A 19,270-nucleotide genomic window follows, 5' to 3' on the forward strand; every position below is an offset into this window, starting at 1 on the left:
GCAGGATCCTGAGGTTTCTTGTGTCAGTTCCTGTAACTCATATCGCGCCTGTCTGAACAGGTTTGCCGTGTAGTGTGCTACACCCCAGGCCTCATGTACTGCCCTAGTTAAAAGGATATTTTAAGACTTCCCACACGAGTTCGTTTGCCCTCATCTCCTTCTCATGTTAAGCCTTTTTCTTTTAGAAGAATCCTTTAGTGTCAGAGCAGAGGAAGAAGCCCAAGACAAGTATCATAGCATTGTCTTGTTACAGTGAATAAAGCCCTGAATCTCACTGGCAGGTATAAACTTAGCTCAAACAGTATGTTAAGGACTCATAAACATTTGTGGAGTTGTCTCCACTATCAGTATTGTGATGTTAGGCAACAAAAACTGTGTTATTTAGATTAGAGGAAAAGTGCGGTCAGTGGGGGAAAAAACTCCATAGGTAGTTAGATATTTCACTGTTGCTAAGAGAAGGGATGTGAACAGCAGAGTGGATTAAGAAGGAGACTTTGTAATGACTCTGTAAGGACTGTTTTTTTTTTATGGTAATGGTGGATTATGGGAGCGTTGAATAGTTCCTTAACATTAGCAGCTCCATTGAGTTACATTGACTTGTAAGAAGTCGAAATCAATAATATTAATAATATTTGTGACATTTTAAGTGTCAAAACATATTTTACAACTTTTGGCTCTCAAATATTGTCACTTTAATAGATTAGGTACCTAGTTAACTAGATAAATTAGCTGAGCTGTGACAACAAAACAGTTTGCAAAGCTGTACAAGTTATCAGAAGTAGTAAGTAGTTAAAGTAGTAATTTGCTCATAAATCCCACTGTTCCCTAGAGAAGACAATGGATCTGAATGGACTGTTTGGAAATATCTGAGTCACGTGACCTGCTGCCGTTTTTGACCCCTTAATGTTACAACTCTTCTGTCTTAAGGGCTCTGGTGAACAGTGACCTAGTCAGATGCTTTGTACCCAAACACAACAACACAGGAAATATTTGCATGACCACAAAATGTTACTTGACAGGAATGTGTAAAATATATAATATGGTCAAAATATAACATTTTAACAAATGGAAAATAAACAATTCTGGTGAGGATGGCTCACTTCTGATCAGTTGTTGGGTCTGAAAGATGACAAGTTTGAAATTGAAAAAAAAAAATATCTGTGGAAGTAAAGTTAGAAAGAAGTCCTTCTATGTCCTATAGCCAGTTCCTCATCTCTACCTGAGGTTAGTGGCCCGAGGTTACATTGGCCGCTGCTACCACTCCCTAGTCTCTGATCTACTGTAACTGCCGTTGATTGAGATGTAATTTGGGTAGTGTCGAGGGAAGAATGCCTGAAATAAAAAAAGACCACTGCATTGATTCTGCTACTGAACAACTGCCCATTTTGAGTCTGACAATGTTATAGGAGTGTAACACTAAATTGGCAGAGAAGGGCAAAGAAGGGTAATTTCACCAAATCGCACTCAATTGGTCGAATCACCCAACAGTGCCAGACCAGCCAACTGTGTGCAATGCCACTAACACACAATTTGCAGTGATGCTGTATCTCACTTATTGTCGTCAAACATCTGGACGAGAGTCAGTTTCATTTATAGTGCTCATAATAAAAATGACTTCTCAATAAAAGATTCACAATAAAAGATAAAATGAAATGGATATAAACAAAGGTAAATTATGAAACCAGGGAAAAGTTAAAGCAGAAAAGATAAAAAGTATAACTGAGCACGCAATTGCCAATAAAAATATATATATAGTTTACTGTGCACATTTGACAACCATAATTTAAATTACTAGATGTGTGGCTGCATAAAATCATGGAAAGTGAAAGTAGCCCCTCAGCCATCTGGGTGTCCCACATTCTTGTTTAATAAAAATAAGTTTAATGTCTGGTATATCAGTATTCACAGCTTAATGCTTTATACATCTGAGCGATGGTGAGCTGGAGCTTTAACATCAAATATATCTGGTCAGTTCTGCTCATGACACCATATGTGATTAAAGTTATGTTTGAAGGCATCATGACACCGTAGCTTTGAGACCATGCGCTGTGACACAGTCAGTGGATGTGACCCAGCGGTCACTCACAGTTAATTTGTTTCCTCTTATCACAATTTTTATCTTCTGATGTGCTTCAGATGATTGCAATTTCAGTAATGCTCCACTCAAACAGCAGTGAAGTCATTTTAATGGCTTTTGCTCATCTTTTGGAGAAATTTAATTAGCAGCAAATGATTGGAAATTGTTTTTACCGCTGGGCTGTGTTATTTATGCCTCTCTCTCTGCGACCTGACGTTATGACTTCTGCTCCCTCCCCTGGCTTTTTTCAAACCATGATCTCCCATCTTGTTTTATTAGTCAACTACTGCACACTGGAAATGAATTATGAAATGTCTGCGCTCCTTTCTTTTGATCTGCCAAGGTGATAAGACAGTAGGCTTCTAACTGTGTCAGCAGTAAAGGAGGTGCCCGCCAGTTTATAATGGAGGTTCATTACCTCACATACTCCTGATCAGCATTTCTGAGAAGCTGATGAAGACCACTTAAATTGCAGTTAAACTTAAATCACCTCCCTCTTCAATTGTTTGAAGAGCTTCAGTCTTGTCATCCAGAATACTTTAAAGGTAATCTGTTGCATTTATCAACCTCTAAGTCAAATATTTGGAATTAAAACATTTCTGGTACAGCCAACTGATGCAAATATTTAAGCAATGTAGAAGAAAAGATAAATAATTCATTGCAGAGTAAAAAACAACATTTTCGAGTGAGAAAAATAAATCATGCAAAATGCTTTTTTTGTTCGCCTGAGATTCTGGGGACCATTTCACCAAATATGCAATATAGAAGCTGCATCACATTTACACTTTTGAATATGAATTTATTAGAAGGATAGACTCTTGAGATTCAGCATCTCATTTCTGAGGGGGTCCTAAAACAACCGTGTTTCACTAATCAAACATAACTCAGACATTTGCAACCCATACCCGAGGTCACAGAAACTCCCTAAAATTTACAGTTATCTGCAGGTTGTGAGTGATGATCGTGTGAAACATGACAGTGCCAAAATCTGTTTGCTCAAACCAGTTTGTGAAAGGAATCTAGAATATTTTTTTATCACATATGAGAAAGTGAGTTATGTAGAAGTAGACAGCACATTTATATCCAGTGGTTATTCAAAAAAAAAAAAGTAGCAGGGCAGTAATCATGGTTTTTCCTTATCCACAATCTTATTTTGAAACCACCATTAAGTGTATGTGTGATGAAAGATGCTGTTACCCTAAAACTTAATTTTATTAATTTATTTCAGCATTTGGACTGAGTGTACAGTGACAAAAAATGCTGTATCTAAGTTTTGTGCATCACTATTTATGTTATCTATTTAGATTATATACAGTAAACTACTTAGTGGCTGTTTCAGTTTAAAGCTGCATTAACTAACTTCTCCTTCTATGTCTAATGTTGTTTGTAGCAGATGTTTCTGCAGTAGCACAAGCAAATTATACAGAAGAATGTTTTTTCCCCAGTACTAACACTCAGGCCACTATTGTATCTCCTTCAGTGTTACATACTTGACGCACATAACTGTGAGTTGTGTGTGAAACTGGATAAATTTCATAGTACATGTTGATAGCTGAACAAACTTTTCTAGTTGTGTTGATGGTGTAAATTTTAATAACTTCTCACTAAATTGCTACATGGACTGCAGCATTATGTCTGATATGATATGAAAATTAGCTAAATTTTCTAATCCAATAAAATGCATTGGTTTCCACTAATTGTACAACAAAATACTAACACTGCAGTCAGTTGGAATGATTCCAGATCACAACCAAGGTAATTCAATACAAAGGTACAAAATTGAAAAGCTACGCATTAGCCAGCTACAGTAGATACTATGTGTCCAGAAGGAAGAAAGCCAAATTTGTGTGAAACTTTAGTCCCTTGGATGCTTTTAATGCTCTCCATCTCCAATATGCTAAACTGATATTAATCCTGGTTTTGCCTCGTTCTTTTTTGCACTGTTTCTGTGCTATAGAACATGGCCTCTTCCATTTAACAGGTCCGTTCCCATCCTGGTTTGTACCCGGCCAGGGAGCCTCCATGGTCCATCTTTGAAATGAGCCATACTGGTTTAATAAACGCATCTTATAACCTCGGATCAGAGGGGGCATGGAAGAAGTGAGGTGTGGATTTTAACAAAACTGGCCTGAGAGAAGCAAAAATAAACAGAAGGCCTGAAGGTGGGACTGGGGTTTATTACAGAAATTAGACCAGACAAATTTTTTACTTGATTTATCTGAATTTGTGCTAAATCTTACTTAATGCAGCTTTAAATTGGACTTTGCTTCATCACTCCTTGAATGCAATGATTTATCATTGGCCTCTCATCCTGTGACATGGTTGTATATGTATGTATGTGTTTTTTTTTTTACTTACAGTACTGTACATGCTCTTAAAAATCAAAACCCCATTAAAAAAAACAAAACCCCTTAATTTACACTACATGGCCTATAAGTATGAGAAGATTTAAAACTTGCACATGCAATTGTTGAGGGATGGTGGTTAGCACTGTCGCCTCACAGCAGGAAGGTTCTGGGTTCAAGCCCCAGACAACCCAAGGCCTTTCTGTACAGAGTTTGCATGTTCTCCCTGTGCCTGCATGGGTACTCTGGCTTCATCCCACAGTCTAAAGACATGCAGCTTAGACTGATTGGCAACTCTAAATTGCCCCTGTGAGTGCAAGTGTGACAGACTGGTGAGCTGTCAGGGTATACCCCACATCTTGCCCAATGTCAGCTGGGATTGGCTCCACCTTTCACCATATTTCCAAACCTGACAGACACAAGAATTTTAATGAGGTTCAACAGTGATCATGGGAAATAAGGCAGGGTTCCAGTTCACCCCATAGATGTTGGGTGGGGCTGAGTTTCAGTATACATGTAACCTAGACCTGGTCTTTCATATAAAACAGTTTAGAAAATTCTTTATGGACCTGACTTTGTGTACAATAGCACTGACACAGGAAAGGCTCTTCTCCACAAAGAACACTGTCTAAAATAGTTTACCTTCAGCATTAAGTTTTCTTTTGCTTGCCCAAACACAAAAACTAAAGAACAACCCACTAAAAGTAAACTAATTTAAACATTAAAATAATGATCATCAATAAAATAAAGCATTTCATTGGCTGAGGTTTATTTATCATATTGATCTGAAGCTGATAGTCTGATTTGTGGTCTCCATATGTCGTTGTGTGCTGCAGCACATCAGTACCTCTTCCCCAATTTGTAAACACTAGCTAGCTTATCTTAAGCTTGCTTCTGCAATCCTCGAAAGCTTCTTGCTTTGACATCATGTTTCCTCGTCAGCTGCAACAGCCAAAATCACAACATGGATTCCAGTCATGCAATCCCCACTAGGATTTCATCTCCAAGCAGTCATAACCCCTGCACACCTGCAGACAGATGTGTATGGCACCCAAAATGAACAGAAACAGTGAGAATTGGAGAAAGGAGCCTCTCTGAGGGCTTGTTAGTGCATCACTCTGTCTGGTGACAAGTGTCTGGGTGTTGTTTGTTCCTGTGGAGGTTAGTTTTTTACTCCCCCTGTGTCCAGTTCCTTGAGTATTTTCATCTCTCTCTTTTGGCTAGGTTGAGTTTTTATTTAGTTTTCATCTATCAGGTTCTTCAAGAGCAATTTCCTGATTTATTTTAATATAAAGTGCTGTCTGTGTAATCGTAGTGTATTAGCTACAGGCCCATATTTACACTAAACTCGGAAAAATCTTGCCTCATTTAATGCAGTCCCCTTCAGAGTGAATAATGTATATTGGGTTTGATCACGAAATGTAGAGCAGCTTCTTCCTGGGTCTAATTAAATAGCAGGAAATGTTTGGTTAGAGAGGGAGAAAGGAGTGAGAGACATGAAAGCACAGATCAGAATGTGACTGGTGGTGGCTCACTGACAGCAGGAGTCTTCAGATGGAAGACAAGAAGTAGCAGGAACTTCATTTACTCCACCATGCGAGACACTCGAAGGCACAACAAGGCTCCAGAGGCGACAGTCTCACAAAGTGTTGTTTGATTTCGCCTCTTCATCATCCAACTGTAAATTAGCGCACTAGGTCTCCTAGTGTACATCCTTCATATACAGAAAAATGAGAGCAAAGTTTTTTCTGTGCAGTTTTCCCTAAAGTTTAAGGCTTGTGCGTGACTGTATACCTGCAGGATGCCTGATCCTCTGCAGCAGGAGCAGGGGCTGCTTTCAGACCTATCTATGTCTGAAATAGTTAAACTGAACAAAAGAGTAGCTTCTTAAAGGTGAGATGACTAAGGATAGCGGGAGTTTGATAAAGATAATATTAATATCATTACAGCAGGAGGGGTGAATGTTTTCATATATTTTATTCAAGTTCAGTATGTTTGGGTTTTGGATGTTTAGTTAGATTTTTTTTAAAAGCCATTTAAATACATCAGCAACATTTTAAATAGCAAAAAAATGTAGTGCTTGAAGTCGTCTGACTTTTCTGTGCTAGTACTGTAAATGCCTAAACATATCCAAAACATAATGCTGCAGTCACCACCAGTGGCTGTTTTACTGCAAGACCAAATATTGGTCTAAAACATACTCCACATTTTCCTGAACATTTTGCTGATATGTTCAATATCTTCCTATTTCCAAATACATGAGTTATATCAATACGTCAATGCAAAACGTAATCCAGTTGTTTTTATATTTTCTTCAAACTGTTGCCGTCGAGTTTAACATAAACACAACATCTAGGGTTTAGATTATAATTACCACTGGGTATGAAGGTTCATTCTTTACTTTAGCAGTAGATTGTTTCTTTCAAACTACTGTTTCTTGTCTTAAGAGTGAACAGTCTTAGCTCCATTTATCAGCTTTTTCTGGAGCTTTTAATCACTCTGTCAGCCTCCATGACTGACCATCTCCACTGGCGGATAAACATTTTCACAGGGGAATTTATACTGTGTAAAGAAAAAAAAAACAGCAATCTGAATTAAGATTGTTTTTCAATTCAAGTCAAACAGTTTGTCTGTATAAAAAGATGAAACACTAGGAAAGTGCTGTTTGGAGCAGGTTGATAGGTCCAGCAAACACTTGACTTTCACACACACACAATTGGAGATTATGTATGATGTAGTGCAGCATTGTACTTTTTGTTTGAAAGCGTTTTAACCATAGTGTTTCCTTAACCCCAACCCTTTGGTTTCTTTGCCAAAACCTAACCATTTTCTTTCATTGTTGCTGCCAGAAAGACGTTGCCATGTCACAATTTTCAATACAGAAAATGTTGCAATGTCACAGTTTTGGAGGTGTAACTCTAAGAGTAGAATGTCTTGGGTTGTGGACCAATGCAGCTATTATTCATTTTGCTGTTGCTTTTGGAACAGTGTTGTTCAGTAGAGTCCAGGGACTTGGAAAATCAATACCTAGGTGCACTGAAGGTGTTCTGAGGCATATGGTGGCACTAAAACACTTTATGTTGGTTTTTCCCTTTATTTCTCACCATCCCTGCATGTAGACACTCTTACAGACCACAATGCAAACAGCTACAACCCACAAGTGGGATGAACAGGCTGAATCAACACACAGATGGCACTAAGTTCCAAAGTGATCATCACAGACTAACTTGAAAAACTGTCATAAAAGCCTGCATGTAGTTGTTTTAAATCTTAAAGGGTGCCTGCTTCAGTGTCAACATGTAACTTCATCCAGGAAGTAAGTCAAGACCTAATCTTGTCAGACAGGTTTTTGGTTTCTTTCTTGCTCTTCACCATCTTCATCTCTTTGATGTTACTTACTGTAGAACATGAAATGTCTCACATCCCTTGGAGGTTTCCATCTATCTGTTACTCTCACCTGTATTTCTCATTCTCATACTTTTGCAGTGTGGGATTTCTTCACCTGTGCGTGACACACCACCTATTCTCCCCTTATCTGTTCACTGACCTCTCCTTTTATACAAACCAGACGGCTCTTCAAAAGCTCAGATACAAAGCATAACAATCACTTTGCTGTTTCATACACATCCATTTTCTTTCAGTCCTCTTTCATCTCCAGCCTGATCTCCCCTTGTTTCCTATGCCTCCAATCTGATCTCAGCCTTTGTGATTCAACCTTTCAGACATTAGAAGAAAAGTATTTTCTTGATTCTTTAAGTAGTCAGGAAAGTCCGCAAAGCAATTTCTCACTTGTGCACAGTGAAAAAAATGTTTTTCTCCATTTGTGCTAATGTGATTTCTTCTCACATCTTCGCATGTAGGCAACAGTAAACACTACGTCAGATCAGGCTTTATTTTTTTTTATACTTTCAACTCTCACCCACCTTAAGCCAATATTATAATTCAGCAGACAATTATGTGTAAGAAAAGCAATAGGAAGGAACAGTTTTTAAAAAGTAAACTGTCCAAATTATAGCGAGGAAGTTACCTTTTCTCCATATGCTTCCCCGCTGTTATATAATTAGCAGTCACTCCTGCAGTCAGGACCGTGGGGGGTGCTTTGAGCGCAAAGTAGACATCCAACAGCTGTAGATGCACAGAGTACACAAAGAAACAAGTCAGTTAGCTTGCTTCATGAAAGGACTGCAGTGTAGTTTCTTCTCACTCTGATCATTATTGTCACTTCTGTACAGTATGTTTACTTTTAGTAGTGGGAAAATTACAGAGTACATGTTGCTGTTGTACGAACACAGAGCTGGATGACAACAGGACCAATTTTAAAACTTTTGTAAAACATCACTGCACAGGGGAAATGTTTCATAATGCAAAGTCAATTCACATGTGTCTGTCTAATATATGTATTTTTAGATTGATTTTATGTGTGGGTGAGTTGTCTGTGTTGGTTTAGGAACTTACATTCCTTAAATTCAACTTTAATTACTTTAGAATTTGTAAAATATTTGATCTTGTAGTACAATAGTCGCTAATGGTAACTTATGGCTATGTTCTTGTGGTTTAACCCTAACCCTTCCTTCTGGGTGCATAAGTACTGTAGCTGGCTAACGCATCATTAGCAAGCTAACGGCAGCATTTCAATTTTGTACCTTTGTTTTGAATTATTCTGGTTTAATTTATAGTCATTCCAACCGACTGCAACATTAGTGTTTTGTTCTCCAATTAGTGAAAACCATCGTATTTTCCTGGATTAGCAAATGAAGCAATTTAGCAAATTTTTGCCCAGTTTTGGTGCAGTTTATGTCAGACATGACGCTGCAGTCCATGTAGCAATTTAGTAAGAAGTTGTTAAAATTTACATAATCGACACAACTAGAAAAGTTTTTTCAACTATCAAAGCGTAACATGAAATTTCTCTAGTTTCACATACAACTCACAGTTATACTGTATGTGTCAAGTATGTATGTAACACTAAACGTGATGTGATAATGGCCTGAACATTAGTACTGTATCAATATTACTGGGAAAAACATTCCTCTGTATAATTTTCTTGTGTTACTGCAGATACATCTACTACAAACATTAGACATACATATCCATGTCGGCAAAATGTAAACCTCTTTATTTGACATTATGTTGCTGTGATGCCACCAAAAACTACAGACTTTATGGGCTCTATATTCCATATACATTAGTTCTGTAGCTGGTTTTACTGCTGCGCTACCTGACTGCCACAGCTGACTCTGACTGTCGTGACCACATATGACCTAGTTTCACATACAGGGCAGGATGGGCAAAGAGGAGCAGAGGGACAAGTAGAGGACATACTACTTGAATTTGTTTTGATTCTCATTTTGCCCTTAACGGTCAAATATTTGAGGGAGAAGTTAGTTAATGCAGCTTTAACTAAAGTGCTTTGATGCGTAAACCACCAACAGGAGTCAACTCAGGCGTCACAGGCTCAACCTTGGTACTGCCACGGTCCACTTTAACCACTTTTTTATGACTCCTGTAGAGTAGCTACTGTACATACTGAATATGTGGGCAACTGTGTCTCAGAAGGCAGAGCCAGAAGGTTGGTGGTTTGATTTCCGGCTTCTCCAGTCCATGTCGACATGTTCTTGGGCAAGACACTGAACCCAAATTGGCCCCCGGTGATGTCACTGGTATATGACTGTGTGTGTGTGTGCTTGAGAGTGTGCATAAGTGAATGGACAAATAGTGTGAAAGTGCTTTGAATGTGCTATAAGTAGTATAAGTCCATTTAGCACAAATGTAGCATTTTATTTACTTTAAATATAATCCTTGTAGTTAACATTTGCCTAAGTGGGAAACAGTTTAGTAATACATAGTTGTAATTCCTGGCAGTGTTGTAAAGGTGTGTGTACAGTATGTGTGAAGGTTCCCAAGTGTGTTTTGATTATTTCATTTATGTCAGAGGAAACAAAGGCTCTGAGCTGGGTCAACTCTCCAATGAGACACCTTTAGGCAAACACTTTGCACCTGCAGCCCACTGCCAAGCTACAGGTACGTATCCCAGCTCAAACAAACTTTGGGCTTGAAGCCAAAGTTTTAATAAGCAGCCTGACTGTGTACCTGTTGAGGAGCAACCTGATTTGAGGGCATTTTTGACACAAGGGTGCACAGGGTGAGCAAATGTTCTTAACACCTTCAGCCAGGGGCTTCAGGCAGGGCCAATAAAAATTAAAGCACAGCAGTGAGAAGGAACAAAAGCCTGAGCCATTTATGAATGCACAGTCATGATATTGGTGCTACTTGTTATAAAAATGGTTATTAGTGGCATATATTTAAAAAGGTCCTCCTGTTTTGAAACCATTTGGGTTCATCTTGACATTTCCAAAAGTCCCACTGTGTTCAAATTTAAACGAGTGCTGGCATTATCACTGGAGTGTTCATTTGAGATTCTTATGAAGGCGGTCGATACTGCGGATGGCAGCACCTAATCAATTAGGCTCGTGGCCTCTCAGACAATGTGCGGTCGCAGTGGTTTTGTCTCTGCTACTGAGAAAAACAGATCCAGCTCTTTATGAAGCTGGATTAATCATGTCTCCTAACAAACACCATTAGACGAATGCAGCCTCTCTCAACACACACTGCCTCACAGTGTTCAGCCATCGTTAATTAGCATCATCATCCCCAATTGTTTACTTGTCGCGAATGATCATTTAATTAGGTAACTTCAGATGGAGGATCCAAATATTATGGATAGATTATAACAAGATCACTGGCACACAGCTCCTGCAGCGGCTTGAGGAAGCCTAACTCTGTGGGACAAGTATCAATCACATTTATATGTAAATAGATGTAATTATCTGTTCTAATCATCACACATTACTCATGAGGCAGGGAGGAGAAGTGCGCTTTTTGCTTTAATTCTGTTAAAGTGACAGAAGTGTAAAAGAGACAAAGCCACTCAAAGACATGCAGCACCGAGCCAAGAAATTCTCCACTGGTGGAAATGGCTGTAAAATAACACCCACTTACTCAGAAGCTTCCTCATCTAAGATTCTCTCATTAAATGGCAAGAAACTGATGCTGTTGCTTTGTTTTTCCTCCAGGAATACCAAGGTTAATTCACCCTGCTTCGGAAAGCAAAGGGAGCTAACACATCTGCGTAGATGTATTAGTCACCTGCTTCTAATAGCATGTTAAGTCACCAAGGAGCTTTGGGTTTCCAGTATTTTCACATCCACTTGTCATCAGTCTCCTTGGACTGCAAAAAAAGGTCCTTAAGTCATGTTTTAAACAATAAAAGCAAATCTGATATTTAATTTTTTTTACACTATTTTTAATATTTTGGGGTTTTATGCACAAAGGGATCATCAATATGACACAGCATAAAAACCACAATGTCACTATAACATTTACAGAAAGATATAACTGTACCAATAAAGCAGTACTAATCAATGTTTTTATATTAGTAATGAATTATGTTTAACTTGAAAGGGCTCACTTATAGTGATGGACCTACATAGATTATCACCCAACTCTTTAGTTCTGCTCAGCTTTTCAGACATGCTGGATGTGTAAGGGCGGAGACACACCAAGCTGACATGAAAGAACTAGTGGTGTTAAAAGCCAAATGTGTTGTCTCACATTGCCGTCGTCTGGGCCAGTCGGGCTGAAAAAGCAGCACTTGAACACACCTCCCAGTCTATAGCCAATGACCAAGTAACATGGATGTTCTACCCCTGCGTGACAGCAATAAGTCTCCCCACCAGCAGGTGGTGGTACCTGTATTCAGCATTCAGAAAGGGAGAGAAGAAGACCTAGGCAGTGGAAGTAAAACAGTAAAGAAAGCAGCTGTTATTCAACATAGCTGCTGTTTATAGCTGCTTCTAATTGAGAATATATCTGAATAGAAGTTGCAAATGGCACTGGCGTTCTCTGCCCTTGGTCTTTCGGTTGTCAAAGAAGAAAGGAGGTTGTGGAGGCGAAAAACAAGGAGATGTCACACTAAATGTGTGAACTTATGGATAGTACAGTGACAGGCTGAAGGGGCTTTCCTGCATTGGTTTGATAAGGTGAGCAGCCAGTTCAGCTGATTCAATGTGCCACATCAGCTGACAAGCCGCCGGCAGGGTCTGACTAGTCCCAAAGGTGCAAGACACTTTGGAAAGACGAGCCCTAACCAACGCTCACCGATGGTGGCCATGAGAGTAATCTTCAATTTGGTGCATCACGGGCCTAAGGAAGCTATTTGCCAACAGAACATTGTGTACAACCTGCTATGCTATGCCCCAGTACTCCGATAATGCAGTTTTAAATGATAGTTTTAATTACAAACATTTTCAAATATTAAAATGAACAGATTTGTCATTTTCATCTAAAAACATTTGGACCATCACAAGGAGAGATAAAGCAACATACTGTATATTAAATATTTTGCATGGACTTCTGATATCAGTATTTCTAATGTTTCAAATATCTTTTTAAAGCCTATTCCAAATATCCAGGATTAAAAAGATGGAAGAGAAACCCTCAGTTTTATTGACCTGATACAAGTCCAAATTATGTGCTGAGTCAGAGTCAGAAAACCACAGGAATCAGTTCATAAACCCCGGTTAGAGAGAGCTCCCCAGGTTACTAAAACTCAAATATTATAATATTATAAAAACATGGGACATGACCTTGGTGTCCTCAGTGATAACTACACCTCTGGTGATTTTACTGTGTGCATCTTTGTTTTGTTTTCTTGCCCGTCTCTGACTGTTTATTGTTGCTTCTTTGGTCTGTGAACTGCGGAGAGCTCAGAAGTTTGTTCACAGGCAGTTCTTACTGCTGTTTAGTCACAAGGTCAGCCTAAGGGGGGGAAACAATAGGCTGTGCCCGCTCTTGCCTGGAAAAGGAATGTTGGCAGTGCACGATGCGCCCAGGAGCTGTGACACATAATCCCTAATCAATAATGGAGAAACAAACTTCTTTGACCTCTGGGGGCCCTAGTAGAAGTTGTCATGTGTAATGCCGAGCCGGTCGCCTCGGTTCTTCTGTCTCTGAACCCCACAGGTCTGTCAGAAATATAGATGGGACCCAAGAAATGTCATAGAATTATTGACAAACACACATATAAGAAGACATTAGGATTGACTGGGCTGGAAACAACCTCTTTTCTACTCAGTTTCTGAAGTGTTGAAGTGAACGGTATTCATTAGCAGTTTGTTCAGAGTGAATTTTACATGTGTCTGATCCAGGTGATAACTCACCTGCACTCAGGTTAGCCATATTTCAACTGAAACGTTTTCCCAAATTGAAGTGAAGCATGTAAACATTCAGCTTTAGCATTCTGGGCACTCTCTGTTTAATGCCAACAAGCAGCTGAGCTTGGCCCATAATTGCAAAGTCATTAAAAGATCTCATTTGTAATTTTCCAGTTTGTCGTGTCTGTACAAAGCCTGCCTTTTCTCCTTCATTTAATCGTTTCATCAGCCCACTTATCAACAGTTGCTTTGTGCCAGGCTACAAACGTAATTACAGAAAAACATGGAGCGTAATTATGGAAAATAACTTACTGGATTATTCATTTTTGGAACCCTCTGCTGTCTTTCCTTTATGCTAAACATGATAAGAGAGACTTAAAATGCTTGGTATGTGTTCAAGTTAATTACTTCTGCCACATATTGTCTTTTGTTTGTGCCACGGGCCTCATTAAGTTCTACCTTTTACTTTTGAATCTTCAGATTTTTATTTTTCAACCAGTTCTTATTCAGTCAATGTTCTTTAAATATAAAAGAGATGGGACACTATCATGTTTGAATGGAGATGAGACAAACACAAACTGCTGACAAAAGGTACTGAATGTTATAGCATTCAGAATCCTCCAAGTGTGACTTCCTCATACTTTTGGTCGCATACAGTTCTATGAAGCTACTAACCCTCTGTAGAGGCTTACTTTGGCATACTGATGGTTATTGATCTCTATTCATAACTAACACATAAAAAAAAAAAAAGACAGGCCTGCTGCAGTCAATGTACACATACTACGTCATACATGGGTCCTATTGTGCTTGGAGAGTAACTACCCTGAAGTAGGAGCTAAAAAGACCCTCAAAATGGTGTTTTAAGAACTATTATCGTTCTCAGTTCCTCCAGTGGGGATGCACAAAAGAAGAGAGTACTTTGTACAGTGGTTCGAAGAACTATGAAAAAGTTCCTCTGGTCCTAAATCACCTGTAGCGTAACTGATCAATATATGAGCCAAGCTGTAAATCAGTTTTAGGCATTCATTGGTTTTAGTGTTGTGTTTTTTTTCTTCTCACGGTGAAGGTTTTATTTTGTTAATCATTTCAGCTTCAGCTGTTAACTCTGATCCTTCAGCTTCTTCCGTCTGCAGCCTCTTGATTCACGGAGTCCTATGGCAAGGATAACGGCAGCTTTGTGTGATGTTACTTCTGACATATCGAAGAAGACATCAGATAAATCTGTGCTTATCCTTGTTAGTATTCTCAGGCTCCAAGAAGCTATGCTCCCCGAGATGCCGTCGGTCCAGCTCATGACACTACGTGGATGAGGCTGTTTGTGTGGACCAGTTATTTGTTGTACGTATTTATGCTAACTTATGAAAACACTTGAAATGAGCCAGTTAGTGTGTGAGGTGAAAAAAACTGGTGTTTTCAATGAAAATGCAACAAAGTGCAGTTGAGTCAAACTAGCAGACACTATGTGATTTTTATTGATCAACCAAAAGTAGAACAGCACTACTTTTAGCCATCGTGCTTTGTACGGCTGATGAACAGTGGCAATCTGCTGTCAGTAGTTCTGTTTCTGCAAATCACGACGCTGTTTTGATGACACATAGTAAAGTGTTGAGCTGCCAAAGCTCGATTATCCTCGTCCATATACAGTTCCTAAATATATAAGGAGCCTATGGCCTTGTTTCAGTTGATTTTGTCCATAAAATGTGGTATTTCTTCTGTGTCATGTTGTTATGTTGTTGTATTTATATACAAGCAAGTACACTCAACTAACTTCAGACTGTGGATCTGCAAGACAGCCAGCCAGATTTCTGATATGCCGGGAATCTAGCCGAGCAGTTGGGAGCTACTGTAGATCGTTGGTCATCTGGGAGATTAGTTAGGCCCCGGGACCCTGCACATACTGTATGTCAAATGACAACTGATTGGGCTGAAACCTGGCGCGGCTCTAAAAATAGTCAGGGACAGTGAATTGAGCCTACAATCGGGCCAAATCTGTACAGTGTCTGCTCGGCTTTAAATGTCACCAAGCTTCTGTTCCACTGAAGACAGCAGTAGATCATAATTCAGTTTGTGGCATTGCAGAGACAGTTTGATTGTGAAAAAAAAATTAGGTAATGTGTCACCTCAAAATAATATTTTATTTTATTCATCATTGCAGTCTCAGCTGTTAACTCTGATCCTTCAGCTTCTTCCGTCTGCAGCCTCTTGATTCACGGAGTCCTATATCCTATGGCAAGGATAACGGCAGCTTTGTGTGATGTTACTTCTGACATATCGAAGAAGACATCAGATAAATCTGTGCTTATCCTTGTTAGTATTCTCAGACTCCATGAAGCTGTGCTCCCCAAGATGCCGTCAGGTCCAGCTCATGGCATTGTGTGGGTAAGGCTGTTTGTGTGGACCAGTTATTTGTTGTATGTATTTATGCTAACTTATGAAAACACTTGAAATGAGCCAGTTAGTGGAAAAATTGGTGTTTTGAATGAAAATGCAGGAAAGTGCAATTGAGACAGATTTAGTGAACACGCCACGATGCGCAGTACATGAAGTGTGTCACTTAAATATCACCAAGCTTCAGCTCCACTGAAGACAGCAGTCAAACACATAATCACATAATTCAGTTTCTGACACTGCAGAGACATTTGGATTCTGTTGGGGGGGAAAAATAGGTGATGAGTTCCAAATAGTGATAATAAATTGTAGCTGCTGCCAAGTGCACTAAAGTTGGACAGATTAAACTGCCTGTTTGTCAGATAACGATGTCATCTCTTCAGATCACATTATAAATATTTCTGGTTCAGCTGTAATGTCTTCAGATGTTCGTTATTCAGTTGTAAAGTTTTCAATTTACTGTAGATTTGCTGTCTATCGGATACAATAGCTGCATTTAAGCTTAAAATGACAGCTACTGTCGATCGCTCACTTTCCTGCTTCTCCTCCAGGTCACTCTGCCTTTCCATCACACACACTGTACATGTCCACAAGGGCAAAATGAGGTGATCTGTCCCACCAGGTCCACATGGTACTTCACACTCTGCCAGCATAATGGCATAGTATGGGCTCTCTCGAAGGCTGGCGTCTGTCCGTCAGCCTCCCCAGAGCGAGGCGTTTAAAATGGATCTGGGTCACAGTGGGATCCCCTCTGTCCTCCCGTTAGAACCTGGAAGCATTCAATTCATTTGTGCCACAGCCGCCTGCATTACTCCAGCCAATCCAAGTGACACACTTTATTGTCAGCGAGAGCTGCTGCATTATGTATTAACACTTAGCAGGTACGTTCTCTTCCATATACTTCACATACTGGTGAGCTCTGTGTCAGCTGGATTCAGGATGTCAGTGCCTGAGTGTGAATGACAAAACCGATATCTCGAAGAACAGGGACAAATCCCCTGGTATTTGCTCCACTTTCCTGCTCAGTCCCAGTAAGACTGCAGTAGCAACAGTTTACACTTTTGCTGTAAAACATATCCATTCAGTGAAGGGCTGTACAGTGGTATGAGTAGGTTTTTGTCAGGATTATGATTTCAGATTTTTATTGAGATTATTTATTGATTTGTTGTTGTTGTTGGTAAATTGACACCCCCTCCCCCATTTCATTTGAACATTTTTATTTCTAGTGCTCTTTTTTTATAATACATTTATGTGGATGAATTATGTGCTTGAGACGCCTGTGTACAAAAAGACAGCACATACTTGAGTAGTCTTTTTAAAATCCTCAAGTGAAAAGAGAGTTTTCTGCAGCTCATTCCATTTGCAGGGAGCACAGTTCACCCAAGCTCAATTTGAGCATCATTTGTACAGAGAGTGTTAAAATATCCTGTGACCTGACATTGAAAATGCTGTGTTTATATGAGACTGGAGAGCAGAGGTAATGAGGCCGTTTTTGCACTAGAGCCTTTACAGATAAATTACACACACGGCAATTCCCAGTGCATTGACTGAAGAGTTTTGGTAACCTGTCATCCTGCTGGGTTTGAGATTTTGCTGAAAGTGGATCTTTTAACAAATCAGTTTGGTACCTGATTTCACCTTTATTAGAAGTTCTCTCTCTGTGGGTGTAATTTTCCTGTCGTTAGTGATCGACACAAATGAAGAAAAGCCGAATATGTGCATATTAAGTTCTTGTTTTTATCACCCATCTGGCTATGTTGTGGTGTCCTGAGATGGCTGCAGGTTACTTGAGGACAGAAACTCACATTTTCAGGCATCTTGCTGTGGCTTTTTGGTTCCACTTCAGCTCTAATGACATTGTTCTCCACTGGCCAAACAGACCTAAACTAGTAAACACTCCAGCCTCAAATATAACTGTGTTTGTTGTGAATGTGTTCCTTCTGACTGCTTTGTGTTGTGTGGTTGCTCCCTCATGTCCTGGGGTCGACTCATGCATGGCTACATTTTAAAGTGCTGGGACTAGACATTTTCTTTGAAATTCAACCTCTTTGTAAACAAATGCGATTTAACAAATGTGTGCTGAGTTTAATACTGGAGTTGGTGCACAGTGCTGGCAATCAGATATCTCACCACAAAGAGGATAACTGGATCACACAAAAATGTAAGCCCTGAACTGGAGATTACCTCACAGAAACTCCGTTCTCTCGGGGTGATAAACTTTTGAACCTTGGTTAAACACTGGCGGTACATTTTAATGTGTGAAATTTGTGTGGCAGTTGATTTCTCAGCTGTGGGGAAAAGGATAGCGCAGGGTTGTTATGTAGCTGGCGCAAACTGCTTTCATTTCAGGTTCATAGCAGGGTAATTTTGCTGAGCTTTCTGTAGCTGCTATAATTGGTCCCTTGAACAGAGCTGTATTATTGGAAAGCAGAGTACACCTGCAGGGAGACCGGACCGAAGACTTGTCTTATAAATATGGTACACAGCCAGTTAAAGCCATTTAACTGAAGAAATCTTTACATTCCTCTTTTTTACCTGCAATGAGTGTCAATTTAAGAATGAGATTAAAAAGAAACTTAAACAACACAACATTTAAATGTATCAGATTAATCTTCACACTGGCTTGGGCTTTGGCAAAAGTCAAATAACATTTGTCATAAATGTCACATTCACCCACTGGGAAAGCAACATCATTGTAATGCTGGCACTGATCTTTAACAAAGGCAGAATATACCCCCCACCCCAACCCCCATCTCCCAATTTGTGAGCTGCAAGCTTTTTAAAGAGCTCATATACAGTATGTCATTTTAAGCTATTATAGCTCTGTTTTTGCTGTCTGTAGCACTCTTATAGGATGATAGATGAACATATTTAAATGCAAATAAGGGACGATCATCACATAACCAGCCTTCGTATGCTTTGCTGTTCAGAAACACCAGATGTAATTGAATAAAGGCAACATTTTAACTCTCTGAAATTACTTGAACTTGCATTGCCACACAGTGATGGAGGTATTCGATGATGTTGCTTTGGTTTTTTAACAACTCAAACAACAAATAATATTAGTACAACATCACTTATCACCGTGAGGCATAGCTGCATTCGTCAAAGTTGGGGCGAAACCTGTAACTTATGGATGTTTGTTTCAACTTATTATATTGCTTCTTCATGTTCTCCATGTAACTTGGAGTCTGGAAGATGTCGGCAGGCCACTATGAGATGATCTGTGGCAAAAGACAGTTAGAAAT

General features: G+C 39.4%; 1 protein-coding gene across 3 annotated transcripts in view; it reads left to right on the forward strand.

Moving 5' to 3' along the window:
* Positions 1–19,270, forward strand: part of LOC109962852 (shisa family member 6) — a 76,968-nt gene that overhangs the window by 42,933 nt on the left and 14,765 nt on the right. The window lies entirely within an intron of this gene.

The sequence above is a fragment of the Monopterus albus genome, unplaced genomic scaffold, assembly GCF_001952655.1.
Source record: "Monopterus albus unplaced genomic scaffold, M_albus_1.0 scaffold68.1, whole genome shotgun sequence".
NCBI classification, from domain to species: Eukaryota; Metazoa; Chordata; class Actinopteri; order Synbranchiformes; family Synbranchidae; genus Monopterus; species Monopterus albus.